The sequence below is a fragment of the Callithrix jacchus genome, chromosome 12, assembly GCF_049354715.1.
Source record: "Callithrix jacchus isolate 240 chromosome 12, calJac240_pri, whole genome shotgun sequence".
NCBI lineage: Eukaryota > Metazoa > Chordata > Mammalia > Primates > Cebidae > Callithrix > Callithrix jacchus.
Window position 1 is genome coordinate 59,143,739 of NC_133513.1, and position 23,499 is coordinate 59,167,237.

Consider the following 23,499-nt stretch of genomic DNA (forward strand, 5'->3'; position numbering starts at 1 on the left):
CCTAAGTTCTAAGGACTCCTGAAATCACTGCCTCTCGCACACAGCTGGCTCTCGGGAAACTGCCCTGTGTCTCTGGTTGCCTCACCCAGTCTGTGGGGTACACTCATCTCTCTATCTCCTGCCTCTCCTTGATGCCCTCAATCTCTGCAACCCCAGCCCCAGCCCAGAGTAGAAGGCAGTAATGGCCAAGCCCAGTGCCTGCCAGTCGTCATGATGATGTGCAGCTGGAACTCCAGCAGGACCTCAGGCTGCATAGAGGCATGGTGCCCAGAACAAGGAGGAGACAGACCCACTCTCCTCCTCTCAGGCCCAGGACCAAGCTCCCCTCTGCCTGGGAGGCAAACAGACCACCCAGAATGTGCCCACAGTGGAGTGGCCAAGAGGAGGCCGACAGCTCAGTGGAGCAGGCAGTAATTCCTGAGCTCCTTCTGAGTGCCAGGCCCAGCTCCAGGTGCTGGGGACACCTCTGAACAACAGGGACCAGTACCATGCCCTCGTGGGAGATAGAGCCTGGTGATGCACAGCTGTAAAACCCCAGAATAAGGTCATTTTTGGAATTAATGAGAACTGTGAAGTAACTGAAGAGGAGTGATGGAAAAGAGTGTGGCTGGGGTGTGGGGGGTGGCACAGCAGTTTTAAGTAGGTAGGTCAGGGGAAATGTCATCTCTCAGGAGGTGACATTAGGAGGGAAATCCAGAGATGAGCCGATAGAAGAGACTGGGGAGGCTGGGTGCGGTGGCCCACTCCTGTAATCCCAGCACTTTGCAAGGCCAAGGTGGCAGATCACCTGAGGTTGGGAGTTCGAGACCAGCATGACCAACATGGAGAAACCCAGTCTCTACTAAAAATACAAAAAGTTAGCCAGGTGTGGTGGCATATGCCTGTAATCCCAGCTACTCAGGAGGCTGAGGTAGGAGAACCTGGGAGGCAGAGGTTGCAGTGAGTCGAGATCATGCCATTGCACTCTAGCCTGGGCAACAAAAGCAAAACTCTGTCTCCAAAAAAAAAGAAGAGAAGAGACTGGGGAAAGCATTCCAGGCAGAAGGAATTGCAAGTGCAGAGGCCTGGAGGCAGGAAACAACTTGGAATTTTCTGGAACCCGACAGAAGGCTAAAGAATAGGAGGCCTGATCAGGCAGAGCTTCGGGGGCTGCCCTTAAGAGGTTAAATTTCATTCTGAGGTCAATAGAAAGCCTCTGAAGGAAACATTTAGAAAAGGCATGGTGGACACCCCACACCCCAGCCTTGCTATCTCAGCAGCAGCCTGATGGGCCTCATACTGACAGGGTCCATCCTCAGGACAACTGCACACCCTTCCTGTTCAGCCTCAGGGCTTTCTCTGACAGCGGGGGAGCCCCTGCACCTACACCAGAGCTTAGTCCCCAGATGCAGGGGAATAATAAGCTCCAGCACAGCCACCCTCAAACACAGGACCAGCCATGGATAAATCCTCCGGCATCCGTGCTGCTTCAGGGCGACCCTGGAGACCTTCTGCATGTTTCTTGGGAGACCTGGCAGAAGAAAGCCCCCCAAGCTCATGGCAGCAGCCTCAGTGACATTAGCTTCCTCTTCCTTCCCCTCCTCACACTCCAGATGCTTCCGTCATACCTCCCAGGATTACCACCCAGATCCGCCATCTGCACCCAAACCCCTGCCACAGTCTCTTCTTGACAGGTGGCAATGGCACCATCCTACTGATGCTCTTATTGATGCTGGCCAGGCAGTGGGTAAGAGCGGGAAGGCGGGAAGCCCGGAGGCAGGTCAGGAGCTCCCCAGGTCATGCAGGGAGAAATGGGGTAGCCTGGATCACAGCAGTGGAGGTGGAGTGGAGGTTGCATCCAGGCTGTGTTTTGAAGACCTTACTTGGTGATGGTTTGGACGTGCTCAGCCAACAAGACTTTGAGGGTCCAGGACTGTTTTGCTTGGGCAAGTGGAGATTTGGGTCTCACTTACCCCACCCACAGTGTGAAAGATTGTCCTGGAGAAGAGGCATGACCATAGGCAGACAGGCTGAAGGCTTCAGCAATGAGGGCAGGGAACAGGCAGGGGGTGGGTGTCAACTGTATGCCAAGCATGCACTCATCTGCCTGTCCCATGAGGTAGCCACCAGCCTGTATGGTCCCCGGGTGCTTGAGACACTGGATCTCAAAGGCTGAGTGTAAGAAGAGAATGACAACTATCTCGTTAATGCTTTTTTACATTAAATATATTTTGAAATAATGTTTTGGATATATTAGATGAAATGCAAGTATTATTAGAAATTAATTCCACCTGTTTCTTTCTTCTGACTTCTTTAACAAGGTCCCTGGAAGATATAACACTACGCAGATGTAACTTACATCTGAGGCCCACGTCCTATTTCTATTGGCTGGAGCTGGGCTAGAGGGTGTAGGTCTACTTAACACTTAGGCCATGCAACATCATGTGAGGGGACTGATCCTGCCCATTTCCAAGCGGCAAGGCTGAAGTGCAGGGAAAGCAAAGCCCCAAAGTCCAAGCTTCTTTCTACACTGCATGCCCCTTAAGGGGCAGTGGCTTTTCATACTAGAGTTTCCACATGGCCAGTGTAAGGGCTCAAGCACAGGACAGAGGAGGCCAGTTTGGGGTAATTGACCTTGAAGGTCACATCCAGCCAGCCCTGACACTGTGCTTGGGGGTTGGCTTCTCCCCTCCCCCCATCACTCTCCAGGGGCCTCCTGACTTCAGGACGACTAATGGTCCCTCAGCCCCACCCGCCGTCTTCCCACTGTATCAATCCCCTGAGTTATTTATGAGAGCCATCAAAGTTAATTAATGCCGTAGTTACGAAGCCATCCCAATGTAATTATTGTGTAATTGGATTATAACTTAGGTAATTTCTGACAAACCACCTAATACTTATGCAAGAAAACCAGGGATTTTTACCGAGTGATTGATGGGGGTGTCAAGGCCAGATGGGGAGCTTAGGGACCGCATATGAGGTTGAGGAGGCTCCCCTGGAGGAAATCACAGCTTTTAGGCTGAGGTGCCCTGTCTGAGCTGGAGGGGAGAAAGGCAGATGTGTGGGGACTCCTCACCCCTAGCCTCAGGCCTTCCCTCCAGGCAGGGCCAGTTTGGGCCCACCCACAGCCTCCTTCCTCCCTGTTCCCATAAGCTCCGCCTCCACCTCCACGACACCATTGTGACCTGTTTATTCAAACTCAACTGTCCAAGTCACCTTCCCCACCCAGCCCTGCTCTGGCCCGTTCCTTGCATGAGGCCCTATGTGGCATGGTGTGACTCTGCCTGTCAGCTGCTCCGGTGCCACAAGTGGTTGGACAGTCAGCGACAGGAAGAAAAGTGGTCGGCCAGACGCAGAGAGAAGCAAACACGAGGTGGGTATGGCCGAGCCGTAATCCTTACTCGTGCTGAAAGTGTTACCAGGAAAGGGCCTAATGCAGACCCCAAGAGAGGGTTCTTGGATCTCGCACAAGAAAGAATTCTGGGCAGCTTCATACAGTAAACTGAAAGCAAATTTATTAGGAAAGTAAAGGAATAAAAGAATGGCTATTCCATAGCCCTACTGGTTACCCATTTTATGGTTATTTCTTGACTGTATGCTAAACAAGGTTACTAAACAATGCTACGATTGTTTACTATGCTAAACAATGGCTACTCGTTACCCATTTTTGTGGTTATTTCTTGATGATATGCTAAACAAGGGGTGGATTATTCATGAGTTTTCCAGGGAAAGGGGTGGGCAATTCCTGGAATTGAGGGTTCCTCCCCTTCTTAGACCATATAGGGTAGCTTCCTGACATTGCCATGGCATTTGTAAACAGTCATGGCACTGGCGGGAGTGTAGCAGTGAGATGACAAGAGGTCACTCTCATCACCATCTTGGTTTTGGTGGGATTTAGCCAGCTTCTTTACTGCAACCTGTTTTATAGGCAAGATCTTTATGACCTGTATCTTGTGCCAACTCTTTCTCATCCTGTGACTTAGAATGCTAACTTACTGGGAATGAAGGCCAGCAGGTCTTAGCCTCATTTTACCCAGGCCCTATTCAAGATGGAGTTGCTCTGGTTTAAATGCCTCTGACAAAGGGGTGAGCCAGGCCCTCCACTGCCTGGGACCAACAGCCTTCTAGATCCCCATGGGGCCAGCTGCTCTATGCTAAGAGCTTTAACCACACCCAGAGCAGCCTTCACAACCTGACTCATGCAGGCCACTGCCAGCCTGTATGATCTGACCGCACCAAAACTTCTGGGAGCCTCAGTTTCCTTATTTGCTAAAGGGAATAATACTAGCATGCTGCCTGACATGATTTGGATCCACGTCCCCACCCAAATCTCATGTTGAAACGTAATCCCTAATGCTGGAGGTAGGGTCTGGTGGGAGGTGAGGGGATCATGGGGGCGGTTTCTCTTCAATGGTTTAGCACCATCCTTCCTGGTGTTGCTATGAGTTCCCATAAGATCTGGTTGTTTAAAAGTGTGTAGCACCTCCTCCCTCACTCTGTCTTGCTCCTGCTCTCACCATGTGAGATGCCTCACCCCCTTTTTGCCTCCAGCCATGATTGGAAAGCTTTCTGAAGCATCCCCAGAAGCAGAAGCTGCTATGCTTCTCGGACAGCCTGTAGAACCATGAGCCAATTAAACATCTTTTCTTTATAAATTACTCAGTCTCAGGTATTTTTTACAGCAACGCAAGAACAGACTAATATAATGCCTTGTAAAGTTTGTGGTTGCAAGCAACAGAAAGCACCGCTAGCTAACTTAAGCAAAACAGGATCTCCTGAAAGGCTGCAGGGAAACTTAGATAATCAACAGATTTCCAAGAAAATGTAAGAAACAGAAACCAGCAAACTAGCAATGACCATGTGCTAGACAGTGTGCACTCACTGCCACCACCCACTACCTACGAGGTGCCTAGTAGGACCGAGGGTGGCAGGACACAGAACGAAGGGCAAAAGCTCCTTGGATGGGCCCTTCTACCAAGGCCATAGGTTCCACTATGCGGTTACTCCTTCAGCTTCTCTACAGAGAAGACTTCCCTTTGCCCCTCAGGTTGGGGTGGTGAGAGCTCCCACTGTTAGCATCGGGGTGCTGTATCACCCTTGTTGGTTTTCCTTATCCCTGTTCATGCACTAATTCACTGTCCTCTTGGAATTGTCCTCCATTAGTCCCTAAGGGTATACCACGTTTCCTGCTGGAACCCCAACTCACAAAGGCTCCTACCAATGCTGTGATATCACCACTCCCCACTCCATCCATCCCAGCTTCACCTCCTGGGTATCCGAAGTCCTAGGAGGGTGTCTGGTATCAGCTCTCCTCCTGACTGTCCCTAGAGTGGGAAGAGGAAAGATTTGCCCGTACCCCGCCTTAGTGTGTGCTGGTGACTGCCTGGAATTGCCCTTCACCTACTCACTTGACATAATAAGGATGGGTTGGTGTCCCAGAGGGGCCACAGGGAAGGAGGTTAGATGATGAGTATGAAAACTTGCTACTTCCTATTCTTTGCAATGGTAAACTCGTGTGTAGGAAATGCTTAGCCAGTGCCCGGTGCACAGTCGTGATCACAGGAAGTGATAGCTGCTGTTATTAGGCTCATTCAGGTGGAATCCTGAACAAGGTTTATCTTGACATCCTGAGATAAACTTTCTCCCTTGTGGCAGCCTAAGCAAGCCTCTGAGGCCCTGGCAGCCTTGCTTTATAGCCTCTTCTCATCACATGTCTTTGGCCCAGTACATGTGAGGAAGACATGAGGCTTGTCTGCGTGCAGTATCCACCCTTTGTCTGGGTGTGGGTCACTTCTCAAGATGTTCTTCCATTTCACAAGCATTGATTGAGTGATTTCTATGTACCAGGCTCTGTCCTGGGCACTAGGATAGGACAGAGAGCAGGGCCAATAAAGCTCCAGCCTGCAGAGCAATAGACACTGGACCTATGGTCAGAGGAGGGTGCCTAACTTGAGAGGACGTCTGCCCTGTGACCTGAAGGATGACCAGGAATTCATGGCATGTCTGGTGGCCCAAGTCATCCAGCCCTGAAAGTGTGTATTTCTCTAGCATTTCCTTTCTACTGTGTCCCCATCCTGTGCACAAGGGTGGGGCCAAAAAGTGTGCCAATCTCCAGGTCACTCCATTCCCAGCTGCTCATACTGGAGCCAGCTGAAGCCTGCTGACAGTCAGGGAGGGAGAAATATGAAGATGGAACTTCTAAGGGCTTCCTGGAGGAGGCTGAGGTTTGAAAGGCGATGAGAAGGGATTGGGGCAAAAACATTGCACTTGATGCTTCCTAAGCCACCAGCCATACATACCCTGTGACCAGGAGAATTCCCTGTGGGTTTAGGAGCAAGATCTCAGAAGGACTCTGGGGTGCTGGCCCAGCAAGGGGCTGTCGGAGGCTGGGTGCAGACTTGACCAGCCATAGGTCAGAGTCCAGTAGATACTGCCTGGAACATGCCATGCCAAAGTTTGGTCCGTGTTTTCTCCGTGTGCAGCACACACACCTTCAGACCTAATCTTTGTTGCATGTGCATCTGCTGTGATTGTATGTTAGCTCCAGCCAGGCTTGTACAACCAGAGAATTTCTAGGTTTCACGTTCAGTCCAGCCTTTAGTATGTTTTCTGGTAGGATCAAGTCATTTTCTCTCTAAAATTAATGTGCTTGGAAGCTGTTCTATTTAGGGTAGAGCCTCCAAGTGTAGTGTCTATGCCTGTTATATTTAGCTAAGGCATGACAGGCTTTGAGTCGTCATGACATGTTCCCTCAAGGCAGAGCCTGAGGCAAGGATTCAGGACACAAGATTTTCCGCAGCAGCGCTTCCTCAGTGAAGCCCTCATGGGAGGCAGGGGAGCAGGATAGGAAGGCAAGGGAAGGTCTTGGGGAAGGCCTGGCCTTGACCTGACTCACTGGGAGCCTTTGGAGAGTAAATCATGGCACAGTGAAGTTCTTCTGTTTATGGACAGGGCCAAGTAAGAGGTGCTGACAGGAGAAGAGACTGTCACCTGCTGGCTTTCTGTGGGCAGCAGCTCTCCGGCCCCTAGGGAAGTCTTTGGAGTTGTAAGCGCTGGTCACCCAGCAGCAGCTGGGGAAGGGGCCCATCTTCAGGCAAAGGGAGGCCTGGGTGAGGCCCAGCAGCACCTTCTGCAGCATCTTCTCATCATGCTGGGCCTCTTTTATTATTTTCTTTCCATATGCTTGAAAGACATATGTATCAGTCTCTTCCTCTACCACTTTCCCCCAAAACAATTCCAGCCTCTATCTAGCCTGGAGCCGCACACAGCAAAAGCATGCAAAGCATGTGGAGAGAGAACGATGAATCAAAAATATGAGTGCCTAGGACTGCTCCCTGAGTGCCCCCCAAGTTCCTGACTCTGTTGCCTGAAGTCCCTCCCTCCACTGAGGGGCTGGTGCAGAGGGCCAGAGGGCCAGGGGGCAGAGCTAGGCCTGGGGGCTTAACTAAGTGACCACAGGATTCAGAGCAGGCCAACTCCCCTGAGTGGGGCTCACTTTCCTCCCTCAGAGAGTGGGTAAAAATTTCCCCAGCCCCTCCAGGAGGGGCCTGTGAGGCAATGGAGAAAGCAAAAACACAGAGAGGAGATGTTGCTGGCCCATCCTCCACTGTGAGGGAGTGGTGGGAGAGGAGAGAGCAGGCCCAGTCTCAGCCTGACCCAAGTCCTCCACAGGTGGCAGGCAGGCAACCCCCCTTTAGCCCTGAGACACCCTTAGGAGTCAGATAAAGTCTGTACTAGGTGCTGAGGGCCTGTTGCCTTCTGGCTAGGCCTCAGCCCTGGAACCACACCTGATGCACTCTCCACATCCGGCCACTCCCCTGGTCCTGCAGGGGCTGGGGAAGCAGGGATGCTGGGAACATGCTGGATAGCCCCAGCCACAGCATCGCCCACAGCTGCATTCTTCCTCTGTGTGTAGGCAATGCTAAGCTCAGCCCCGGGCAGGCAGAGATGTACCGAAGGGGTGGAAGGGCAGGCCTGAGGCTTCGGGGTGGGGGGCAGGCCCACCCATGTTTCTGTGCACAGCAGTGTGTGAGCCACTGCACTGGCTGCAGAGTGACAGGGAAGACTGATACATCTCATGGGGCCCTCACAGAGTCCTACGTTTAATTAGGGAATGAATATACCCATTATTCTGAATATCTGTACAGCTTTGTAGGGTTTACCAGGATCTTTCATGCGTGCACACACTACCCTTGAATATCATTTGTGCAACATTTGGTATCTTTCCACACCATTCTAATGGAGGACTCTTATCCCCATTTTACAGATGAGGGAAAGCGAGGTCTGGAGCTCCAAGGTCACCCCATTAATAACGAGCACAGCCCAGACTCCGAATCAGGCCTTCAGACATTAAATTCCCATGCTTTCTGCTGAGCCATACTGAAATAGGAATTCATGAGGCTGATGTCTTGGAGGCGGTGGGACAATATCATAAATAACTTCAGGGGCTCTGGGCTTTCTTTTTTAATAATTGTTTTAGCAAAGTCAGAGGCATATAGAACATGCTGTTCTGCAGCCTGGTTTTTTTTTTCCCTTTACAGTATCTAGTGAACATTTCCCCACGTCGTTAAATATTCTTTTACTGGGCCATCATTTTTAATGGCTGCATGGTATTCCATCACATGGATGCCCCATAATTTATTTAACCAATCTCTGTGTTGGACCTTTAAGCTATTTCCAGTCTTTTGCCCTCATAAACAAGGCTGTGATGAGCACCCTTGCACATAAATCTTTGCACGCATTTCAAATTGCATCCTGAGGGTCAAAAGGATGCATTCTTTTTTAAAAGTATGCATTATTTTGATGTCTATTACCACATTTCCTGAGGTTGTTCATTTTCCCTTGTCCTCAAAGTGGTAATTTTTTTTAAATTTTAGAATACTCAAAATTTCAAAAATTGCATCAATTGTCGCCGATCAGTCAGGTCATCAGTTGTATGACTTTGGCAGGTTACCTGGCCTCTCTGACCTTCTATAAATTCATGTATCAAATGAGGGCTGGGCAAGCAGGTCCCTACATCTCCTTCTGCTCATAGAGCTCCAGGAGAGCCCCACACTGCTCAGTTTACAATACTCAGAAGAGAGGGAAAATGCTGAGGGCTTCCTGGGGGAAGTGGGGCCTATACTACCTGAGGAAGATGCTTAAGATTAGGAATGGGCATGGAGGGAGAATTGAGTCTGGGTGGAGTCCCAGCAGCCTCTGCTCTGTCAAGCTTAGAGATGAGCTTCTCCATTTGCCAGGGGCTGCCAGAGTCTGCTGCAGTGTCTTCCTGGAACCCAGTCATTTAGTTCCAGGAAGTAAATGGAACTAAATGGGGACAGGAGAAGTGTTAGGGACATCTGTACGTCACAGACTATTGTCTGGAACAACATAAGGACCTCTACTGGCTTCCCTTGCTGCCCTTTAAGGGAGTAAAACACCATCATTGGGAGCATGCAATTGGCTCCCATGAATAAGGATTCTGCCTCCAGGTATGGGGCAGAACCAGGTATAACCAGGTGTAATTTCTGGTTCTGATAAGTGGGACTTTGGCCAGGTGATACCACGTTATTTTTCCTCAGTTTCCAAGCTGAAGAGCAGAGGCATGTGATACCAACCACATTCATTCATGGACTCACTCATTGGTGGACCAGATGAGTTCCTCCTGTGGCTGGGCACTGTGCTAAATGCTGGGCGCTCCTTCAATCTGTGCAGAATCAGTGAGCTGGCACGGAGCTTACCCTCTGAGGGAGGCAGGCATTAAAGAAACCATTACTAAATAAATACACGCTTGCAAACAGATTTCCACAAGGCTCTGAGGAAGCACAGGAGCTATCAGAACATGAGGTGGGGAGTGGCAAATGATCCACCCTGGAGAGAGGGATCGGGAAAAGTGTCCAAGAAAAAAATGACATTTGTGATGAAAGATAAAGGGTAAGGAGTGGAGGGATGAAAGGTGAGGAGATGGGAATAGCATAGGAAGGGCCAGTGGCAGGAAGAAGGATGGGGCCATCAGGAGCCTCCAATGGCAGAGTAGCTGCTGCACAGGCCACTGGGAGGGTGAGCCCAGAGGAACAGAGAGACTGGCAGGGGCCCCTCCAGGCAAGGCCTCTGCCCAAGTCTGGGAAGGTAGCCCTGGAGAGCTGCCAGCAGGGATGGGCGCCCCAGACAGTGATGCTCAGGGCAGGGAAGGGGTGGGAAGAAATGGGCACAGAGGAGTGGAAGCCAGGGACTGAACTGTGTGGCACTCACCTGCTGGGGTGGGCAGCCAGGGTTGGGTTCCCACAGGTGCCAAGTGTGGAGGCTTCTCTTTCCTGAGAGCCACAGGAGCTGCGGACCGGGGAGGCTGTGGAGGAGAAGGTCAGTCTTTGATTTTCTCATCATTCAGTTTGTGGCGGGGGCAGGAGGTGGTGGCAGTGGTGACATGGTGGCCTGTCGTACCACCACCTGCTGCCCAGAGGCCTTTCTTCACCTCTGGTGGAATCAAACTTCACCTCTGGCCTCAGCCAGATAGTTCACACACACAAACACACACACACTCTCACGTGCAAAGGGCCACAGAGGACTTTACAGCCAGTCCAAGCAAAAAAAGGTATCCTCTATCCCACCTGCCAAGTTCTGACCTGAGGGGGACACTTAGGTGCAGTGCAGGCGCCCGGACAACGTGCTGGACCCCAAGCTGGTACTTCCACCAACGTCCTCAACTCTCACCATACTGGGAGGATTAGGCACCCCAATGTGGTAGATGGGGTGCCGCTTACCCACGGTCATGTAGCCAGCAGGTGGGGAAGGTGGCTTCAACTCAAACTTGTCAGCCACCCAACCCAGTACCTCTCAGGGTAATCCCAGATGCTGGCGGGATACACAAGGAAAGCTTAGAATCACACAAGAAGGGTGAGAGCAGGCAGCCTGGTCTGGGGCTAAAACTCCTGGGCTTGGAACTGACAGAGCTGCCCTCTCCTCCCCAGTGACTCACTCACTGACCTCGATTAATCTGACACAGCAGCTCTGTGTCTCAGTTTACCCATTTGGATGTCAAATGTCACACTCACAAAGAGGGGTGAGGACCATGGAGAAGTGTGTTTCAGAGGAAAACAAAAGTGTGGTACAAGCCACGAATGGTGTTGTTGGCCTCATTATTAATGTCATTAATAATGATGCTAGCAATAAATCGCCAGGCTGCTGAAACATGCACGAAGTAGAGGGCTGACGACTCATTTCCCTCGCACTTGTTTGGCGCACTGGGCTCCTTATGGCCTCTTCCCATCCATCACCCCTGCAGTCATCCTGAGGCCCACCCTGCAGGGAGGCTGGGCAGGGACTGAGGGAGGCAGGGTCTCCCGAGATCAGCCAGTGCTGCCCCCTGTGAACAGATGGGGACCTGACGCCAGGGAGTAGGGGACTTATCAGGATCCCCTAACCAGGGGAAGAGGGGCTGGGACGTGGGCCCAGCCTTCAGATTCTGATGCAACCCCTCCAGCTCCCCTCCACCAACCCTCTCCCACCACACCCCGGAAGGATTGACACCTTCAGCAAAGCGGTGGAGCGTCAGCAGCAAGGCCTCAGACTTCAGAGCAGAGCAGCAGGTGCGGAGGCAGGAAAAGCCCTTCACAAAGTCTTTGAGGAGGGGCTTCATCTGTAAGCTCTCTCTTTCCCACCTGCCTCTCCAGTCCCACCAGGAAGAGGCCCTGAGCATGGTGGGAAGGTGGAGAGAAATGAGAGCTGGCCTCTTAACTCCTGACACATTCCTCAGAGTCTTCTTAGGGCTCTGCCTCAATTTCCCCACCTTGGCAGAGTCCAGGGACATTGCTCCCTCAAGGAAGGAACAACCATCAAAGGAATCCCAGACTGAGCATTGAACGGGACACCGGAGGGAAGTGAAGGCTGCCTGGTCCCTCCTCCTGCCTCAAAGAGCCTTCAGGGAGGGATGGCCTTGTCTGGCTCCTCTGGTAAGTGGCGTCCTGGGGCCACTTGATGCTTCAGGCTTGTGTGTCTCCCTGCAGAGGGAGGGGCCCTGGAAAAGGAGGTTTGGACAGAGGAGCTCTCATTCCCACCCAGGGCTTCTCCCTCATATGAGCCACCTTCCTCCACTCAGTCTTATTTCCCCCTCTCCTCCCCACTCTCCCCATTTCTGAGTTTAGAATTTGTGAGCACCCCACTCTGAATCCAGCACCCTCACATACACACACATATACACAAGTGTCCCACACACTGCCCCTTTTGGAGGCCTCCAGTGGTTTCCCAGGGCCCTAAGGACAGAGCCTAAACTCCCCTTGAACCTATGTTCAAGACCTTTGTCATCCGTGATCATTCCGCAGCCACTGACTGCTGCTGCCCGAGGAATCCAGCCCTCTGGCCAAGACAAAACATCTGCTCTTCTCCAAGTGCCTGTTTCCCTGCCTCTACCCCCTGCCCCTACCCCCTGCCCTGCAGTCCCCTGACCAGAAGCCCCTCTCTCCACCTCTGTGGACCCAAGTCTTTCCCAAGCCCTTCAAAGGGCTCCAGACTTGCCCATTCCCCACACAGACCATCCCTGCACCATGAACCCCCAAGGCTCTTGTGCCTCCTCTCTGGCAGCACCTCCATATTTGACCTGAGTTCTGCCAAACGTGTGTGCTACTCCCCCTACACACACACACATACACACACACCCTAAGCCCTCGAGAGAAGAAATCTTATCCAGCCCAGGGAGTGTCATTCAGGAACTCACATACCAAAGGGATTCAATGACTCCCTGTTGCATCAAAACTGCATTAAACCATCCCAAACCCAGCAGTGCCACTCCTGGATATACACCCAATGGAAATGCATGCATATGGTCTTCACAATGTATGTACTGAAATGTTCAGAGCAACACTATACATAATAGCCAAAAACTGGAAATAAGTCATATCAATAGACATGAGAGTAGACAGATTGTGGAATACTATGCAGGAGTGAAAATGAACTGCTGCTGCCCACATCACACATGAATCACACAGACACAGTGTTGAGGGAAAGAAAGAGACATAGGAGAGGGCATACTACAGTTTATGATTCCAATTATAGAAAGTTCTAAATCGGACTAATAACATAAGGTGATAGAAGTCAGAATAGTGGCTTGGGGAAGGAAATGTCAGGGAGAGGCAGGAGGGAAACCTGGGGTGGCTGTAAATGTGCAGTTTATTCAGTAAGGTGGTGGTTTTAAAGCAGAATAGAATGCCCTGTGTGATATCACACAAATCACCTGACCTCTGAAGTTTTCATTTTCCCCAGTGTAAACGGGCCACAATGCCCATCCCCGCCTTCTTCTAGCTATCGAAAGCCTTTGTGAAAATGCACTAGGGGACTGGAGGGACAGAGTGTCCCAAAGCCTGAAAAGCTCCCAACATACAAACCAGTTTACCTTGACATTGTTCTGGGAAGGCAGCTAGTGCAATTCTGTCTGGCCTCAGATGGGCAGACATTTGCCTAGAAAATGACCTAGTGGCCTGGGGCACTAAGTACAGCTGCTCCTGCTCTCTGAGTTCAGTGGCATACTGATAATTGTTTAACAACTGGCATGGTGGTGGGGTTGGGGAACGAAAATGCCCTGGTTTGTCATGTTGGCCGATTCCTGTGGTGTAAATATTCCCACCATGGATAATTTCAAGCTACTGATGTGACGTTACTGAGCATGTTGTAGGGAAGACATGTGCATAATTGGTCCTTGTGAACTGGCATAAGCCAGCTCCAACATACCACTGGGTTAATCCTCCCAAAGCACAGCTTCCTGGGTCCAGTGTTGGAGGCAGGAGTCAGGGGTCTGAGGGGATGAGCTATGCAGGAGGCTTGGTCTATGAGAGGGTCCTCCATGGCATTCCCCCAACTCTCCCTTCAGAATGGCCACTTCTCTCTGCCAAATCATATTCCAATCTGGGCCCAGCCTTCTTCCCTCTTACTGTAGCCTCACTCCAGTCTCTCTCCAATCCACGTAAGTAATCTCTCACTGAAGTGCTTCAGCTCCTCTGAAGCTCTCAGATCCCTCCTCTCCTCCTCATCCATTGGCCTTCACAGTCCCAGTCCTTCCCGAGCCATCTTCCATATGACCTGCCCATGCAGCCTCTGTTCCGCCCCCCACTCCTGCTCCCAGGCAGGTTCTCCTCTACACAGTCATAGTGATCTTTATAAAACAAACATAACCGTAGCATGCCCTCCCCTGGAAACACCTCATGGCTTCCCACTGTCTACACAGGAGCCAAAAGCTTGTCAGCCTGGCATTCTTGATGGTCCTAACTAAGCATTCCCTACTCCTGGAGCGTCCACACACTCTCCTACAACCCTGTGCAAAGAGTCCCTGTATTATAGGACTCCTCAAAGGCTGTCTGTTTTCTGCTGGAATCCTGACAGATTTGAAGAGGGAGATCTATTTACCCACGGGATCTATCCCACATGGAACAGGCTACTTCAAGAGGTGGAGCTCCCTGTTTCTAGAGGTGATCAAGCAGAGGCTTGTCTGACATTTGTCAGATTTCAGTGTTAGTTGGGGCCTCAGTTAGAAGACCTTTACGGTCCCGAGCCACTGAGGAGCCCCTCCTCTTGTGTCTGCCTTGCTAAAAAGCATACGGCCCCACTGCCTCTGCTCCGTGCTTTGATGACCCATCATTGTCAGCAGTCATTGCCCTGGGCCAGGTTCTGTCGCAGCCTCTTACTGTCAGCCTCAGGCTTACACCCCAGGCACTGGGAAACACAGGGTAGAAGGGATTCTTCCCTTCCCCACATGCCTCCTCCTTTACTTCCAATCCAGCAGCAGGTAAGGTGGTAGAGGGAATACGGGAGGAGAGTCAAAGTGGAGAGGAAAACAGCCCCCAAGGACAGGAGACCCAGGATGGAGAATGTCATTTTAAAGATGGGGAAACTGAGTCCCAGAGTGACAGCACATGCCCCACAATTCTACAGGAACGTTGGTGCTCCCCTTTCCTGGCACCAGCCAAAGACCCCATCCTCTCCGACTGCCTTGTTGGTGTCATTGTCTGGATGTTGCAGGGTGCTTGCGGGATAATAATATGTCACTCCTGCTTATGCATCAGAGATGAAAGTCAGCCCAAGGAATCTAAACTGCGGTTTCTCCCCGCCACCCTTTCTCCCCAGGTGAAGAGGCTTTTGAGCAATGCGGAGAGGCGGTCTCCAGTCCTGAAACACGGGTTTGAGCTCAGCCCCGCCATTCCAGCTGTGTGCTCCTGGGAAAGTCACTCAAATTCTGCCCCTGAGCTTTCTCAGCTGTAAAAAGATGCTTACAGTGTCTAAGATGCTGTACCTGAATATATGTGAATCCCCCTTGCACAGTGCCCGGCTCTTGGTATGCTCACCCATGGCCACTTCCTTTCATGTTAATCAACTTTATTGAAGTATAATCTACATCTAAGCAAGGTCATCCATTTTAAGTGAGCAGCTCATGAGTCTAACAAAGGTCAAAATCACAGCCAAGAGGTAAAATGCTTCCCTCAGCCCCCAGATTTCCTCCTGCCTCTTTGAAATCCTGCCGACTTTGGCCACAGATGACCACTGATCTGCTTTAGATTTGTTCTTGCCTATTCTACAGTTTCATATACATGGAATCTTACATGTGTTCCCTTTGGAGTTTGGCTTCTTTCGTTGGGCATGATGATGTTTTAGATTTATCTGTGTTGTCATATGCATCAATCGACTCCTTTTCATTGCTGAGTAGTATTCTGTTATACAAATATGTAGAATGGATCTCATCCATGTTATTGTCTCTAGTTTCAGTGACTAGAAATGAAGCTGATGTAAAAATTCATGTGCAGGTCTTTTTGTGACATGTTTTCATTTTTCTTGGATAAATACTTAGGAGTGGGATTGCTGGATCCTATGACAAGTTATTTATTTGACATTATTTTTTAAAGCTGTATCTGCTTTCTAAAGTATTTGTACTATTTTGCATCCCTACTAGCAATATGAGAGTTCCAGTCACTCTGCATCCTCTCCAGCTTTTGTTGTTGTTTTAAAATTAGACGTTTTAATACGTATAGAGTAGGATTTCACTGCAGTTCAATTTTCATTTCCCTGGTAACAAATGATGTTAAACATCTTTTACTTATGTATGCCATCTGTGTCCCTTCTCGAGTGAATGTCCAAATATTTTGCTCATTTTAAAAACTGTTGTTTTATTACTATTGAGTTGTGAAGTTTCTTTATATATTTTATATGCAAGTTCTTTATTGTTTACAGATGTTTTATCCAACTCTACAGCCATCGTTTCGCTTTCTTGCTAGTCTTTCCAAGATGAGAAGTTTAAAATTTCGTGACTTCCAATTTATCAAAATGTTCTCTTATTGTTTGTGCTTTTTTCCATACAATGTAATATTTTACTGTGCTATAAAAAGGACTTGTGTACTGATACACGCTGTGATGTGAGTTAATCTTAAAAACATTACACTAACACAATAAGCAAAAGGTTGTGTATCGTATGATTCTGTTCATATGAAAAGTCTTGAAGAGGCAATCTATAGAGGCACAGATTCATGGTGTCTAGAGCTGAGGAGTTGAGAGAAAATGGGTAGTGACAACTAATAGGTATGGGGTTTATTTGTGGGTAATGAAAATTGTGGTGATAATTCCAAAATGTATTATGGTGATGGTTGAACAATCTGTGAATATTGTAAAAACCATTGAATCATACACCTGAAATAGGTGAATGTATATGAAACTGTAGAATAGGCAAGAACAAATCTAAAGCAGATCAGTAGTCATCTGTGGCCAAAGTCAGCAGGATTTCAAAGAGGCAGAAGGAAATCTGGAGTCTGAGGGAAAGCATCGTTTGTGCTTTCTATGTCTAATCTAATAAATCTTGGCCTAACTTAAGGTCATAAAGATTTTCTCCTATATTATCTTTTAGTAACTTTGTAGTTTTACATATTGTATTTAGGTCTATGATCCATTTGGAATTAATTTTTCTGTATGGTGTGAGGTAGGAGTCAATGTTTCATTTTTGCTTATGGATGATGAGATCATCATCATTAATGGAGAAGAGATCATCTTTTCAATAAATCATGATCCAGTTGTTCCAGCATAATTTATTGAAAAGATGATCTCTTCTCCATTGAATCACCTGGCACTTTTGTCAAAAATTAATTGGCCACATATGTGTGGGTCTAATACTAGTCTCTATTTTATTTCATTTACCTATTTGTCATGATTATGGTGACTATTTGGCAAGTTTTGAAAATAGTGGTATGAGTTGTCCAACTTTGTTCTTTTTTTAAATAGTTTTGGCTATTCCAAGTTCTTTTATTTCTACATACATTTTGGAATAAGCCTGTCAATATTTATAAGAAAGTATGCTGTAATTTTTATTAGGATTGCATTAAATCTATAAATAATATGGGGAAAATTAAGTGCTTAATGATATTTAGTCTTCTGATCTATAAACAATATTTTATATTTCTCCATTTATTTAAATTTCTCTCATCAATTTTGTAGTTTTTAGCACATAAATTTTACACATATTTTGTTGGATTGATCTCCAAATGTTTCATATTATCATGCTATTGTAAATGGATTTTTTAAAATTATAATTTCTAATTATTTATTGCTAGTACACAGAAATACAATAACTTTTGAATATTAACTTTTTATCCTGAAATCTTACTAACTTCATATGTTCTAGTCATTTTTTGGTACATTCCGCTGGGATTTTATGTGTAGATGTAAACAATTATGTCATCTGCAAATGAAGACAGTTTTTTTATGTTTCTTTCCACTTTGGGTGCTTTTAGTTTTTTTTTTTCTTGCCATATTGCACTGGTGAGTCTTCCAATACAATGTTAAATAGGAGTGGTACAAGTGGACATTCTTGTCTTGCCCTGATCTTATGGGGAAAGCATCAGTTTCTCATTATTAATAATATTACCTACCACCTTATCAGGTTGAAGAAGTTCTCTTCTCTTCCTGCATTCCTAAGAATATTTATCAAGGATGAATGTTAAATTTTGTCAAATGCTTTTTCTGTATCTATTGAAATTATCATATGATTTTTCTAGTTTAATCTATATGGTGAATTACATAGATTGATTTTTCAAATGGTGAACCAATCTTGCATATCTGGGATAAGCCTCACTTGCTCATGATGTACTAACTGTTCAATAGATCTTAAAATTCAACTGGCTAAAATTTTTTAAGGATTTTTGAATCTATGTTTATGAAGGATATTGGTCTAAATTCTTATACATTAACACATTGATCTGTTATCTGTTTTGGTATCAGGACAATACTGTCCTCATAAAATGAGTTGAGAATGTTCCCATATTCATATTATTTTGTATTGAATGCTGGACATTGTGAATTTCATGTTGCAGAATGCTAATCTTACTGTAGTCTGAAAAAAGTGTTGGACCTTGTTTTAACATGCAGTTAGGTTACTTACAGATCCTCTACTTACAGAGGACTTTCAATCCTCTAGAGTCTTATTAAATTCACTCAAGATGAGTTTAGAGTACCCTTTTCCTTGAACTTGTTGAGGCCTATGACTAAAGCATCACCCTCCTAGGGACACTCCATTCTGACTCACTCCATTCTGACTGGTCAGAACTTGAAGGTCTTCCATGTCTATGTAGATTTGGGGAATTGCTCAGTTTACACCTCCCTGGTCACTCTTTGCTAGGCTTGTGGAGTTTTACCCTAAATATTCATGTCTTAGGATTTGGCAACAGAATCTGGGGAATTCCTATGGAGACTTCCAAAGTCCTTTCTCTGCATAGCTTCCTCGTATCCGATTCTCTGCTCCACAAATCCCAGCTGCCTCAGCCTGATTAAATGCCAATCCATCCCCTCAACGGAGAGAGTACACTGAGCTCTCCTTGGGCCCCTCCTCCTTATGGTGCAGTCTGAATAGTGCCTCCAGGCAGGGGTGATCATAAGGTCCACCTAATTTGTTTCCTTCATCCCAAAAATCACAGTCAACAGCTACCTACTGTCAGTGTCTGAAAATTGTTGGTTCATATATTTTGTCTAATTCTGTAGGTATTTATGGGGGGAGGGTAAGTCCAGTCTTGGCAACCCAGTAATTCAAACATGGCTGGAAATGATGTTGTCTCTTTCCTTATTGTAGTCCTTTCCATCTGCCAGCAGAAGATGCCCTCTCCTCCTAAAACCTGGGCATGATAGAGGGGAAGAAATCTGGGCATGACCAGGAAAAGCCATGCAAACCCTGTTCTCCACACAGCCTCCCTCTTCAACCCCTGACCACTCCTTCCTCCCGACTCAGGGTTCCTTGAAGCCTGTCTTAGTCTGTTTCTATTGCTATAAGGGAACACCTGCATCTGGATCATTTATAACAAAAGGGGTAAATTTGACTCGTGGTTCTGTAGGCCGTATAAGAAGCATGGCACCAGCACCTGCTCCTGGTGAGGCCTCAGGAAGCTTCCATTCATGACAGAAGGCAAAGGGGGGCAGCACCACATGGTGAGAGGAAGCAAGAGAGAGGAGAAGAGCTGGAGGTGCCAGGCTCCTTTCCACTGTCAGTTCTCCTGGGAATTATTGCAGGAAAACCCACTCCTTACTACAAGGATGGCACCAACGCATTCAGGAGGGACCCACCTCCCACCCCATAACCCAAACACATCCCATTAGGTCCCACCTCCAACATTAGGGAGGAAATTTCACCATGAGATTTGAAGGGGAAAAATACCCAAAATTATATCAGAGCCCAAGCCTGGTTTATTCTTTCAAACCTAGAGTATTGAAACCAATAGGTTTGGCCCTTTTGTGGCAAACACTGACCTGGGTGCTCTTGCAAGAATCATTTTTTTCAGTCCTCATGGTATTTCTCTACGTTGTTCTGTGCTGGGCATCGTATAAGCATTTTATGCACATGATTCCATCAAATATCATCGTTCTGTGATAGAGTTACTATGACATGACATAGTTGCTACTCACCCCCATTTTACAGATGAGGAAACTAAGGTGCAGACAGTTTGGTTGACTTGGTTGAGTGCCCAAGGTCCTACAGCTAAGAAGTGCAGGAGAACCTGCTACGATGCCCAGGGATTCCAAGGCCAGGAGCCCTGCTCTCCCCCATAGGCAGCAGCTCATTGGGAACCCGCAGGCCCTACTCTAGAGCTATTCTCCCCCAGCCTGTCTGCTGTCAGCTGCCAGCTTGAGGGTGCCGCTCGGGCAGGGTGGGTGGCTTGGAGAGAAGGCGGGGCAGTCACTGAGGTTCTCTGACCTTGTGACCCCTCTCCACTAGCTGCCACAAGCCCAGGCTGAGCACAAGGCCCCCAAGAAGCCCCCACCCATCTGTAATCCCCTTGTGACCAACTCGGTTAGTTCCACTCTCTGCACTCACACCTCGAGCAGGCCACAGGTCACAGGCCCCATTCTGCCTCTGCCCCTTCTCATCCTGCCCTGGGGCCCAGAGGAGGAGACTTGTGCGGGTCTGAGAACTGCCAGTGCTTATATCTGAAAATTGACTGTGTCCCTGAGGGGAATTCCTAGGACCCTGGGACTCCCTGAGGAGCCAACACCACATTCCAGCCAATATCAACAAAGAAAATAGTCACTGACTCAGGGTAGTGGGTGCACTCAGCTCACCTGTCTGCTCCTGAATGGGGGTCCAATTTCCTAGGGAAACTTATTCTCAGTTTGGGAAAGAGGGAACGTGACACCAAGGGCTGGCCTTCCTACCTCCTTCTCTCCCTGACCTCATACCTGGAACTTCGGGCCCTCCCTGCTCAGTGGGGACCAGGGAGGCAGGACTTCAGGAGGTTAGTGAAGAGCTCGGGCCAGGGTTTCTGTGCTTCCTGTCCAGTGCACCCAGCCCCCAAGGTGCACAGCTCTTGTGTGAAAAACAAAAACGATGCCCCTCATCTGGGTAATGTTTTAAGCTTGCCAGTGTGAAAATAAAAAGAACAGGAGTAGTTACGACTTGCCAAGTCCTGACTGTGAGCCAGGCCTTCACATACTTTACTACTAATCCTCACAGCCTATAGGTTACACATTACAATGCCATTTGGCCATGGAGGAAACTGAGGCATAGAGAGATGAGGTAACTTGGCCAAGGCCCCCAGAGCTGGAAAAGTCCTTCTAGCTCAAGAGTACTTACTTGTATTCCCTGTCTCTGCCATGTAACGAGCAACCTCACCCCTTGTCCAGTTACACACAGGGACCTGTGAGGGAGACAGAGTTGGCATCTGCATGCCCTGTGACAGATGAGGAAACTGAAGCACCTGCCCTTAAGTCCCCCAGCAGGCTGATAGCAGAGCCAAGACAACAGTGTGAGTTTCCTTGGCCCCTGGGGGACCCCTCTGCCCACACATATGTGAATGGGTGGAGTTACATTGTTCCCATGGAAACCTGACAGTCATCACAGAAGCCAAGGGTTTAAAATGAAACTGGTACAGTTTCAGGGCTGGCCTCACACACATCTACTTTAGGAGTCCCTCAATGAGACCCACAACTCATGGGGTGCACAGCACTCTAGAGTTTACAAAGCCCTTTCTCATTTATCATGAAATTCCATCCAACAAGTGGGGCAGGGGTTATTTCACCCATTTCAGAGATAAGGAGCCTGAGGCTCTAGTTAGTGACAGGCAGCCAGATGGTGAACCATCATGAGGCCGGCATATATCTGAGCATCCTTGGTCCAAAAGGTGCTACTTAACTGGAGGAAGGGCCAGGCCTCGGGTGCAGCCGGGCCCTCTGAGTCAGGGCTGAGGCCAGGACCTGAATGGAATGAGATGTGCAGGGAGCCCCAGGAAGCCATGGTTGGGAGGCCACCACCAGGTCTCTCTCCCAGGGCACTAATTGGGGCTGACTGGGTCAAGGGGCCCTGATATCCCACCGGAGCTGGTGTCTAGAGCCAGGCAAGGGGGTGAACAGCCTTTGTCTCCTTTTTTGTTCCTTTGATCTCAGAGCAGAGGCCTGCATGAGGTTGCCCTGGGGGACCTGGAATCTGAGCTAATGAGGTGACTTTCCAACCCAGCCAGACAGCTGGGGTTGCAGCAACATTGGTAGCAAGGGGCAGGTAGCCTGGGACCTTCTCTGAGCCTAACAGCCTGGGTCGCCTGTGGGATACAAGCATCCAACAAGTGCCCTTGTGTGCTGTGAATGAGTACACTGGACAACAGGTGTAAACAGGGACCGTCCAGAACACTGAGAGGCATGGTCATCTCATCTACCATCAGCATCCTCATCTCCATCTAAAAGACAAGCCAAGGATCACAGACACTGCCACTTCCCCAGGGACACAGCTGGGCAGAGGCAAGTCTCAGATCCAAATCAGACCAGATGCCAGTTTTTGCTCCTGTCCCATCGGTGGCAGACCCTCCACCCTCCACTTGCTGTGGTAATAATATCTCTCATTGATCAAGCACTCACCCCAGGCCAGACAGTGTGCTAAGCACTTTACTTTCATTATCTCATTAAATTCTCATAATCAGTCTAAAAAAAAGGGACTATTATCTCGTTTTTAGAGATGAAGAAATGGGGCACGGAAAGGCTAAGCAATTTGCCCAGAGTCACATAGATAGGGATGTGTCAGACAGTCCAAGAGGTCTTAGGTCAGGCCAGCTGGGAAACATGCCAGCTACCAGATGAGGGACAGGTGATGAGACATGGAGATATGCTAATCCTGGAGGACTTTCTAAAGGAGGCGGCCACTGTCTAAAGGAGGGGCTGGTATGGAAGACCACAGCACAGCCTCCCAGCTCGGCCACCTCTCTCCTCCCATCACTCCCAGACCTCCAGAAGCTTGCAGAAGAGTGCACGTTCCAGGTTTGGCATCCAAACCTGGTGGGTCGAGATCCTGTGTTTCTATGGCAACCGTATCCTTAATAGCATCCAATAAGGACATTATTTGGCTGCAGTAAGCATACACGATCTTTTGATTACTGCCGAAGGTATCAAGAGGCAGCCGTCCCCGTCTCCAAGGGCCCCTACCCTTCCTTGGAAAAACAGATGCTACCCTCCCATAAAAGTGGGGGTATAGAAAGAGGGGGAAAGTGCTCACACAAGAGAGGGGGAAATGGGCAAAAAAAAAAAATCAATGTTTGCATTAATGGAGTTGCCCGTTCAGCATTTCTCCTCTTTCATAGATTTAGATAACATGCTCATCAGGGATATCTTTATTTCCCAGAGCAAAGAAATTAATTACTCACTAATGGTGCAATTCAGAAATTAATTTGTGCTACCATCTCAAATATGTCGTTATTAATCAATTGAGAGTGCGGGGCTGGCAGGGGAAAGGTGTTCACTGGGGTCCAAGGCTCTTGGGGCTGACCTATAATATTAGATGGATATTTCCAGAGGCTCAACGTGGGCCACTCAAAACCAGGGGCCAGGGGGTACAGGCCCGAAAGAGGATTCCGAGGATGCCGTGGGAAGAACGTTAGACTGGGAGTTGGACGACTAGAATCTAGGCGTGACTTCGGACAAGTCCCTCTGGGAATCAGTTGTCTCGTCTATACCAAGAAGGGCTGGATTTGAGCGGTGCTTCTCAGACTCCTCTCACTGCAGAGTTTGTTGTATAAGCAGTTTGCAGGATTCCAGCTTGCAACATGCATGGGCAGG

General features: G+C 48.6%; 1 long non-coding RNA gene across 1 annotated transcript; it reads right to left on the minus strand.

Moving 5' to 3' along the window:
* Nucleotides 1-3,472: 3,472 nt before the first annotated feature.
* Nucleotides 3,473-21,238, minus strand: LOC118146306 (uncharacterized). The gene is made up of 3 exons (XR_004731968.3): nt 21,035-21,238; nt 10,210-10,303; nt 3,473-9,701 (listed from the first exon to the last, which is right to left on the minus strand). It is a non-coding gene; the product is annotated as an uncharacterized LOC118146306 (long non-coding RNA).
* Between the last annotated feature and the right edge of the window lie 2,261 nt (nt 21,239-23,499).